The sequence below is a fragment of the Tachyglossus aculeatus genome, chromosome X1 (assembly GCF_015852505.1).
Source record: "Tachyglossus aculeatus isolate mTacAcu1 chromosome X1, mTacAcu1.pri, whole genome shotgun sequence".
Taxonomy (NCBI): Eukaryota; Metazoa; Chordata; class Mammalia; order Monotremata; family Tachyglossidae; genus Tachyglossus; species Tachyglossus aculeatus.
This window is the reverse complement of record NC_052101.1, coordinates 58,514,891-58,526,151: the sequence shown is the minus strand read 5'-3', so window position 1 is coordinate 58,526,151 and position 11,261 is coordinate 58,514,891. Positions and strand designations below refer to the sequence as shown.

The 11,261-nt window shown below is 44.0% G+C and overlaps 1 non-coding gene across 1 annotated transcript; it reads right to left on the bottom strand.

Moving 5' to 3' along the window:
- Positions 1 to 461: 461 nt before the first annotated feature.
- LOC119920550 lies at positions 462 to 599 on the bottom strand. Its single transcript, XR_005448287.1, has one exon. It is a non-coding gene; the product is annotated as a small nucleolar RNA SNORA7 (small nucleolar RNA).
- Between the last annotated feature and the right edge of the window lie 10,662 nt (positions 600 to 11,261).

The following is an 11,261-nucleotide window of genomic DNA, read 5'->3' as shown; positions in this document are numbered from 1 at the left end:
ACTGCTACCACGCAAATTCAAGAACTTAACCTGTCCTGCCTTGACTACTTCATTAGCCTCCTTGCTTACTCCCCCCCAGATCTCTCTCCATGCCAGTCCACCCTTCACTCTGCTGCCCTGATCATTTTTCTAAAAAACCATTTAGTCCATGATTCCTCACTTCTCAAGCACCTTCAGGGGTTGCTCATCCTCCTCCACATCAAATTCCTTACCAACATTCAATCAGTTTGTCCCCTCTTATCTTGTCTTCTGCTGTCGAGTCGTCTCCGACCCACAGCAACTCCATGGACACACAGAATGCCCGGCCTCCATCTACAATCATTCTGGTTGTGTATCCATAGAGTTTTCTTGGTAAAAATACAGAAGTGGCTGACCATGGCCGCCTTCTGTGCACTCAACTTGGGTCGACTCCGTCCTCCACTCTCTGCCGTGCCGCTGCTGCCCAGCACAGATGAGTTTTGACTTGTAGCAGATTGCCTTCTGCTCACTAGCCACTGCTCAAGCTAGGAATGGAATGGGCATGCCTCTGCTTGACTCTCCCTCCCATAGCCGAGACTGGTAGAGTATTGGAACCTCTCCAGGTGCCATCCTGAGAGGGGCTTCTTATCTTACCTCACTGATTTCCTACTACAGCCCAGCTCACTCCCTTTGCCCCTCCAGTGCCAACCTACTCACTGTACCTCGATCTCATCTGTCTTACTGCTTACCTCTCGCCCATATCCTGCTACTGGCCTAGAACTCCCTCACCCTTCATATCCAACAGACGATTACGCTCCCCCCCTTCAAAGACTCATTAAAATTACATCTCCCCCCCAGAAGTCTTCCCCAACTAAGCCCTCATTTTCTCTACTCCCTCTTCCTTCTGCATCACCTTCTGCACCCCATCCTTTATTCACCCCACCCTCAGTCCCACAGCACTTATGTACATAACCATAATTCATTTATTTGTATTAACATATGTCTCTCCTTCTAGACTGTAAGCTTCTTGTGAGCAGGGAACATGTCTAACAACACTGTTAAAGCGTACTCTACCAAGGGCTTACTACAGTGCTCTGCACAACCATATGTGCTCAATTAATATGACTGACTGAATGATTCTAACACAAACGTGTCTCCTCTATTTTCAAAAAATCCTTTCTTGATCCTACAGTCCCCTCCCCCTGCCCCAGATACCGCCCTATCTCCCTGATCCCAATACCTATGCAAACTCCTAGAACAGGCCGTACACTTTTCCTCTCCACCAGCTCTCTTCTTGACCCTCTGCGGTCTGGTTTTCAACCATCCATTCTACTTAGACTGCTCTCTCCAAGGTCCCCAATGACCTTTTTATAGCCAAGTCCAAAAGACAATTCCATCCTGAGCTTCCTCGATCTCTCTGCTGCCTTTGACTCCTCTTTGAAACACTACCATAAGGTCTCAGTTTTGCTGATGCAGTACTATCCTGATTCTTCGACTTCTCTGACCTCTCCTTCTCAGTTTCTGGGGAGCACATCAGCTTGACAGGAGCGGAGTTTGCAAGGGTGGGATAGAAGGATGATGATTGGGTAAAGGGACCCAGTTGATGTAAAATCTTTAAAGCCATAGCCAGAAATTTTCATCAATCTAAAGAGTAGCTGGGGGTCATTTGAGGCACAGAGAACGGATTCATATGGTTCTTGTGGAAGATTATTCTAGATGTTGAATGAAGGCTGGATTGGAGGGAGAAGAGGCTGGCATCAGGATCTCCGACAAGGAATCCAGGCAGGAAGTGGCTGGGGCCTTGACCGGAGCTGGATGTAAGAATGGAGAGAAAGAGGTAGACCCTTTATAAAAGGTGCGGGATATGGTGGGCTGAATGTGGGGAACAAAGAAAAAACAGATGACAAATATCACTCCCAGTCCTGGAGGATAGACGTGCCATTTACAGATATGGAAAAGGTTGAGAATGGCAGAAGGTTCTGTTAAGATGGTTACCATCTTGATAATAATAATAATTGTAGTACTTCTTAAGTGCTTACTCTGTGCTAGATACAGGATAACCAGAGCAGACAAAATCCCTGTCCCACTGAGGGCTCATAGTTTAAGGGGGAGGAAGAACTGAGGAAACTGAGGCACAGAGAAGTGAAATCACTTGCCCAAGGTCACATGGCAGGCAAGTGGCAGAGCCAGGATTAGAACCCAGGTCCTCTGACTGCCAGGCCTGTACTCTTTCCACTAGGCCACATCACTTCCTCTGCAAAGCCTGAAGGAAAATGGTTTCCTTAACACACTGAGCTGTTTCCCTAACTTTTAATAATAGTGATAATAATACTAGTAATGGTAATGATAATAATAATAATAATAATAATAATGGTATTTGTTAAGCACTTATTATGTGCAAAGCACTGTTCTAAGCACTGGGTAGGTTACAGGGTGATCAGGTTGTCCCACAGGGGGCTCACAGTCTTAATCCTGATTCTACAGATGAGGTAACTGAAGCACAGAGAAGTTAAGTGACTTGCCCAAAGTCACACAGCTGACAGTTGGCAGAGCTGGGATTTGAACCCATGACCTCTGACTCCAAAGCCCATGCTCTTTCCACTGAGCCATGCTGCTTCTCGCGTGGCTATTATTATTATTATTACTATTATTATAATATTATTATTATTATTATGGTATTTGTTAAGCACTTACTACATGCCAAGCACTGTTCTAAGCACTGGGGTAGATAAAAGGTAATCAGGTTGGACACAGTCCTTGTCCTACATGGGGCTCACAATCTCAATCCCCATTTTACAGATAAGGTAACTGAGGCACAGAGAAGTGAAATGACTTGCCCAAGGTCACACTTGTTTATCAACATGCTAAATCTCCTACCCTGATGGTTGGTATTCTTTATGAGTTGAGTTAAATCAGAAAAATTAATTACCACACTTTGTTTCCTCCAACTGTTTTCCTCCAACCGATTTGGTTCACCAAAAGTTTTGATTCCACTTTTCAAGTTGCCATTTAAAATTTTTGCCTTATTACGGGAACAATTAATTAAAAATGGTACCACTGAACTTTGTTGATTCATTTAGCACTGTGGAACTAATGAGGTGTAAATCCTACAGACTGCTGCATGGTGCAGCTGACACAGTAATTTATATCAATTGGTGTGATTAGTACAAGTCCTCAATCATTCTATTGTGACTCTCTGCAATCTGTCATAGTCCTAATCAGGAAAGCTTAACTTTGAATTTGTGTTACTCAGGATATACTGCTTTCTAGAGTCTACCAAGAAGCAGAAATGCAATCATGAAATACTGTGCCAAGGGGAAAAAATATGAACTCCCTTGCATCAGTGAGTAATTTTTATGCCAAAGCTTTAGATTTGATTCCTTAGCTTTCAATTGAGAAAGATTTACCTCTTGTGAAAAATAAAGCACTTTGGAGAAGGAATTGCCAAGTCTTGTATCAGTCTATTCCTGATGCTCTACACAAATATTCTGGACAGTAATGATCCCTGTGTCCTGGATAGGGTTTGAAATGGTGAATAATTTACTGAAATGGTATCTAAATTAATTAACTCAATTTAAAAAGCCTTCTTTTATCAAGGGTCTCAGTGGGCAGCTCAGAATGGACCAAAGTGGGCAGAAATTCTCATTTATTTTGTGAAATGTCAGAGACTGGACCATCTTTTTAGTGAATACATTTCCATAGATGACCAACTATGAATAAAAACGAATAATCAGTGAGGAGTTGAAATGGTACATATTAATTGAGAGTCACGGGATTGGGAGAAAGGGTGCGTGATCCAATGAAATTGGGAGAGAGTAACCTGGATATTGAGATGGACTGAGAGAGATCTTCAGAAGTTAGAGCGAGGCACTGGAAATCTGTAAATCCTGCAAATTTCTGTTACCATTTCCTCCCTGTATTCTTAGGGAAACTAACTTGGGTTCTTTGAGTCTTGATTTCCCAGTTCTCATCCACTTTCAAGCCAGTTATTTCTTTACTGTGTTATCCATGTCAAAATTCTAGTAATTGCATTGGGCCTCCTCAATGGCAGATTGATTTCCCTGAGTCCCCTTGATAACGTGGCTGGCACCACTTAGCGATATATTTTGGGGAGTTCTGTTCAGATAGAGTTGGGCTCCCACATTTTACAGAAACCTCCACCTCAAACAAAAACTCCTTCCATCAGCTTTAAAGCACTCAATCAGCTTGCCTACTCCTACCTGGCCTCACTGATCTACTACAGCCCAGCTCACACAATTCACTCCTTTAGTGCCAGCTTCCTCACTGTGCCCCCATCTCATCTCTCTCATAGCTGACCCCTTTCCCATGTCCTCCTGGCTTGAAACTCCCTCCCCCTCCATAATCAATCAATCATATTTACTGTGAGCTTACTGTTTGCAAAACACTGAACTAAGTGCTTGGGAGAGTACAATATAACAGAGTTGGTAGGCACATTCCCTGCCCACAGTGAGCTTACCTTCTAGAGGGGGAGACAGACATTAATATAAACAAATAAATAATGGATATGTCCTGAAGGGCTGTGGGGCTGAGCGAGGGGGGAATAAGGGTGCAAATCCAAGTGCAAGGGCAACACAGGATGGAGTGGAAGAAGAGGAAATGAGAGCTTAGCTTGGGGAGGCCTCTTGAAGGCGATGTGCTTTTAAAAAGACTTTGAAGGTGAGACAGGTGATCGACAGTGAGACCTATGTGATCGAGGTATATATAATGAGTAGGTTGGCATTAGAGGAACAGAGTGTGCGGGCTGAGTTGTAGTGGGAAATCAAGGAGGTAAGGTAGCAGGGGCCAAGGTGTTTAAGTGCTTTAAAGCCTATAGTAAGGAGTTTCTGTTTGATGTGGAGGTGGAGGTTCTTGAGGAGTTGGGAAACATGGACTGAAAGGTTTTGTAGAAAAATGATCCAGGCAGCAGAGTGACATATGGACTGAAGTGGGGAGAGAGGAGGCAGGGAGGTCAGCAAGGAGGTGGATACAAAAATCAAGGTGGGCTAAGATAAGTGCTTGGATTCACATGGAAGCAATTTAGATATAGAGGAAAGGACGGATTTTAGGGATGTTGTGAAGGTTGAACTGACAGGATTTGGTGACAGATTGAATATGTGGGTAGAATGAGAGAGATAAGTTGAGGAAAATGCCAAGGTTACAGGCTTATGAGACAAGGAGGATAGTAGTGCTTTCTACAGTGATGAAGTCAGGGGGAGGACAAAGTTTGTGTGGGAAGGTAAGGAGTGCTGTTTTGGACATGTTAAGTTTGTGGTGTCAGCAGGACATCCAAGTAGATATCTCCCAAAGGTAGGAAAAAATGCGAGACTGCAGAGAAAGAGAGAGATCAGGGCTGGAGATGTAGATTTGGGGATCATCTGCATAGAGATGGTAGTTGAAGCCAAGGGAGCAAATGAGTTCTCCAAGGGAATGGGTGTAGATGGAGAATAGAAGGGGACCCAGCACTGAGCCTTGAGGGACTCCCACAGTTAGAGGGTGGGAGGCAGAGAAGGAGCCTGCAAAAGAGACTGAAAGCAAGCAACCAGAGAAATAGGAGGAGAAGCAGGAGCAGACAGTGTTGTTTTGGTTTTTTATTGGTATCTGTTAAGCACTTGCTATTTGCCAGGAACTGTACTAAGTGCTGGGGTAGGTACAAAATAATCAGGTTGGACACAGTCCATATCCCACATGGGCCTCACAGTCTTAACCCCCATTTTACAGATGAAGTAACTGAGGCACAGAGAATTGAAGTGATTTGCCCAAGGTCACACAGCAGGCAAGGAGCAGACCTGGGATTAGAACCCAGGTCCTTCCTATTCCCAGGCCTGTGCTCTATCCACTAGGCAACACTGCTTCAGTGAAGTCATGGTTGGATAGTATTTCCAGGAGAAGGGGGTGGTCCACAGCGTCGAAGGCAGCTGAGGGGTAGAGGAGGATCAGGATGGAGTAGAAGCCGTTGGATTTGAGAAGAAGGAGATCATTGGTGACCTTTGAGAGGGAGTTTCGGTAGAGCGAAGTGCGCCGAAGCCAGGTTGGAGGGAATCGAGGAGAAAATTGGAGGAGAGGAAATAGAGGCAGCGGATGTAGGAAACTTGCTTCAAAGCATTTTCAAAGGAATGGTAGGAGGGAGATGGGGAGATAAATGGGGGGAGCCGGCAGGGTCGAGTGGTCAAAAGAGGGTTCCCTATATGGCAGACCACCACTCTCCCCACCTTTGAAGCCTTATTGAGGTCACATCTCCTCCAAGAGGCCTTCCCCGATTAAGCCCTTTTTCCCCCAGCTACCTTTCCATTCTGTGATGTCTATGCACTCTGATCTGTGCCCTTTGGGCGTTTGGTATTTGCCCCACTCAGCCCCACAGCACTTATGTACCTACCTTTAAATTATTTATTCACATTAATATCTTGTCTCCCCCAGCACACTGTAAGCTCACTGTCAGCAGGGAGCGTGTCTACCAACTCTGTTGTATCGTACTCTCCCAAGCGATTGGTACAGAGCTGTGCACACAGTAAGCACTCCATAAATAGCTTTGATTTCTGCAACCATTTGCTCCCATCAATCAATCAGTGGTATTCATGGAGTGCTTACTGTATGCAGAGCACGGTACTAACTGCTTAGGAGAGTACAACAGAATTGGTAGACGCGTTCAGGTGAGCCTTTGCAGGAGGTTCAGAGGGAACCATTGCAATAATGTGGCAGCAATGATGTGTATCCTTTTTTGCTCCAGCAAATTCAGGGAACATCCAGTTTCCCCACAGATAATAATAAAAATAATTATGATGGCATTTGTTAAGTGCTTACTATGTGCCAGGCACTGAACTAAGCACTGGGGTAGATACAAGCAAATCAAGTTGGATACAGTCACTGTCCCATGTGGGGCTCACAGTCTCAATCCCCATTTTACAGATGAGGTAACTGAGGCCCAGAGAAGTGAAGTAACTTGCCCAAGGTCAGGCAGCAGGCAAGTGGCAGGGCCAGGATTAGAGCCTGTGACTATAAATAATTCCCTCCCAAATGTTCCCGCTGACAGAAACACCTCACTCAGCTCTGTTCTCCTTCCTTGCCACTCTCCAGGAATCCAGAGAAGGCAGGCGAGAAGGAGCGAAATTGACAGCTAGACTCATCCCTGGATTTAGGCTCCCTCACATGCCCTCTCCTTTTTCCTCCTCTACTCGGGACATAAAATATTTGACTGGGTCTGACAGACCATTTACTCAACATTCTTTAGTTCTTTCGCCTTTAAAACTGTAAAAATGAAACGTTTTCTGTACCCAAGTGACCAGAAAATCATCACAGACATACAGGGAAAAACCCAGGAAAAACAAAACAGCAATTCTATATCTGCACAGAATTAAGAAGCAAATTCCAGTAATAGGAAATTAAGGAGCTTTAACCAATTGCAGTGTATTTATGAATTGAGCCCAGTAAAAATAAAGACATTATTCATCTTGGTGTTTTTATGGTTAGTTTCCTTATAATTCTTATAAGGAATAGAGGGGATCACAAATATGAATGAGGAAATGAATCAAAGTCTAGGGCCTTATCAGGTTTCATTGCCATGGTCAATCAATCAACCAATCAATCAATCAAATTTATTGAGCACTTACCACTGTACTAAGCACTTGGTACCTTCTCCCCCCACTCGGATCCCTAATGGAAAGAGGCAAAGACTAGAGAAGCAGTGTGGTCTAATTGAAAAGAGCCCAGGCTTGGGAGTCACAGGACGTGGGTGTTAAACCCGGCTCCGCCACTTGTCTGTTATGTGGCCTTGGGAAAGCTATTTAACTTCTCTGTGCCTCAGTTACCTCATCTGTAAAATGTGGACTAAGACTGCGAGCCCCAAGTGGGACAACCTGTTTACCTTGTAAACACCAGCGCTTAGAACAGTGCTTGGCACATAGTAAGTGCTTAACAAATACCATAATTATTATTATTATTATTAGAGGGAGACTTCTAAATGGAAAGGAGCAGGAGTGGGTAGGGGAGAGAAGAGTGAAAAAGCAGGAACATAGTGCTAGGCATTTATTTGCTTGTTTTGGTGCAAACACATAAATATCCATTCCACCTTTGGCAGTTTGGACCAGAGATAACATGATAAGAAAGCCACTCAAATTCTACATTCTTCCTCCAACAAAATGTTTCACCAGGAAGTTTCCAGTGGCTCTCAGGCCACTGTTTACCTCCAGACCCAGGCCTTCCTCACAATGCCAGGAGTCTTCTCCCAGGGTTTTATTGAGGGGCTGGCCTCAATTTAGGGGACAAGAGGCCACTTGACTTTATCTTCTCTTTCCCAGGCTAAGTATACCTGGGTCTATATCAGGACAATCACTCACTTCTGGGCTATTGAAGGGTCTTATTTGGCTCTGTTGTTCTGAGAGCCAAAGATGAAGCAGCCCAACTGAGTTATTCATTAGCAACTATGACAACTCCTGAATAGAATCACTAAAATGTATTGTCCCAATTTTGAGTGGAGGGTCACTTTAAATAATTCAGATGACTGCTTTTTCAGCCTTTTTATGTTTAAAGTAGCACTCAAGAGATACTTGGCTCTGAGCTGTGCCACTAAACAGCAATAGGAGTTTGGAACAATTAATAGGCATTAAAATGGAGAAGTAAATAATATTGACGGGGACATAGAAAACTCCTTTACATTAGAGACTTGACAGTTATCTTAAGCAATAGATTATCCTCCCATCCCTTAATAAAGTAAAAACTACCATAGTTTACCTAAGGGGCTTGAGCCAGTCACCACCCTGTATGCTGTGAAGTGCCATTAATGTTAAGTACTCTCCATGAGAATGATGGCCATATTGAAGCCAGGACTATCAGTTGAATAACACTGATTTAGATGATCACTGGTGCTGTTATTCTAGTGCAGGACTCTGCCGATTTACCCAGATTATATTCTGAGAAAGGCCTTGTAAAGCCTGTGTGCTGTTTTTAATGGCTGTAAAGAGGGTGCACTTTTCATAAGTAATAACAAACAATAATAATAATAATAGTATTTGTTAAGCACTTACTATATGCCCAGCACTGTACTAAATGCTGAGGTAGATTCAAGTTAATCAGGTTGGACACAGTCCCTGTCCCACATGGTACTCACAGTCTTAACCCCCATTTTACAGATGATGTAACTGAGGCCCAGAGAAGCAAGGTGACTTGCCCAAGGTGACACAGCAGACATGTGGTGAAGCTGGGATTAGAACCCAGGCCCTTCTGACTCCCAGGCCCCTGTCTACAGGCATTACTCAATCAATCAATTAATGGTATTTACTGGGCACTTACTGTGTGCAAAACACCTTACTAAGCACTTGGGAGGGCACAGTACAACAGAGTTGGTAGACATGTTCCCAGCCCACAGTGAGTTTACAGTCTAGACGGGGAGACAGGCATTAAAATAAATTACAGGTAGAGACATGTGGTTGAATGTACTGGTGTGCCCCTCTGGACCATAATCTAGTCAGAATGTTGACTTTCCCAGTATCTGGTAGGCCACCATGCAATCCCACACTGAGATGATATGGGGAGTGTTGATTAGCTTGCAATGGAAATGGTTGTAGCCCACTATTCTGATCAGAAATTATGCTCCAAGACAACTCCATGAAGTAACTGAAGCACAGAGAAGTTAAGTGGCTTGCCCAAGGTTACACAGCAGACAAGTGGCAGAGCCAGGATTAGAACCCATGTCCTCTGACTCCCAAGCCTGTGCCCTTTGCACTAAGACACGCTGCTTCTCACTAGAGGAGTGAAGTGTATGGGCTGGGGAGTAGGAGAGAAGCAAGGTGAGGTAGGTGGGGGCAAGGTGATGGAATGCTTTAAAGCCAATGGTGACAAGTTTTTGTTTGATATGGAGATTGACAGGCAACCACTGGAGGTTTTTGAAGAGTGGGGGGGTGACATGTCCTGAAAGTTTTTATAGACAAATGATCTGGGCAGCAGAGTGAAGTATGGACTGGAGTGAGGAGAGACAGGAGGCTGGGAGGTCAGCAAGGAGGCTGATTCAGTAATCCAGACGGGATTGGATGAGTGATTGTATTAATGTGGTAGCAGTTTGGATAGAGAGGAAAGGGCGGATTTTAGGGATGTTGTGAAGGTGGGACCGACAGGAGTTGGTGACGGATTGAATATGTGGGTTGAATGGCAGAGAAGAGTCGAGGATAACGCCAAAGTTGCGGGCTTGTGAGACAGGAAGGATAGTGGTGCTGTCTGTAGTGATGGGAAAGTCAGGGGGAGAGCAGGGTTTGGGTGGGAAGAGAAGGAGCTCTGTTTCTGACATGTTGTTTGAGTTGACAGGAAGACATCCAAGTAGGGATGTCTTGAAGACAGGAGGAGATGTGAGACTGTCCTTTGGGAAATTTTGGGAAATTCTGGGAAAGGACAAGAAAACTACTTTCCTGTCCTTTGGGAAATTTTGGTGATGAAAAAATGAGCGATCGGTGACTCCTTGTAAAGAGGAGACCTGTATATACAGGATTATTTTGGAGATCTGATGAGAACCTAATTGCAATGCTGGCTGAATACCTCATCTCTAGCAATACAGACTTAAGACACTTGCCCAGATATTTTCTGAAAACTTCCCCCAGTGAAACAATTTCCCCTTTAATAGCTCTTTGCATTTCGGGGGGGAGAGAGCCTAATGACCCAGAATATGAGTCTTTTCAATCAAAGAATCAATCAATCAATCATATTTATTGAGTGCTTACTGTGTGCAGAGCACTGTACTAAGCGCTTGGGAAGTACAAGTTGGCAACATATAGAGACAGTCCCTACCCAACAGTGGGCTCACAATCTAGAAGGGGGAGGCAGAGAACAAAACCAAACATATTAACAAAATAAAATAAATAGAATAGATATGTACAAGTAAAATAAATAAATAGAGTAATAAATATGTACAATCATATATACATATATACAGATGCTGCGTGGAAGGGAAGGAGGCAAGACAGGGGGATGGAGAGGGGGACGAGGGGGAGAGGAAGGAGGGGGCTCAGTCTGGGAAGGCCTCCTGGAGGAGGTGAGCTCTCAGTAGGGCCTTGAAGGGAGGAATCAATCAATCAATCAATCAATCGTATTTATTGAGCGCTTACTATGTGCAGAGCACTGTACTAAGCGCTTGGGAAGTACAAATTGGCATCACATAGAGACAGTCCCTACCCAACAGTGGGCTCACAGCCTAAAAGGGGAAGACAGAGAACAGAACCAAACATACCAACAAAATAAAATAAGTAGGATAGAAATGTACAAGTAAAATAAATAAATAAATAAATAAATAAATAGAGTAATAAATATGTACAACCATATATACA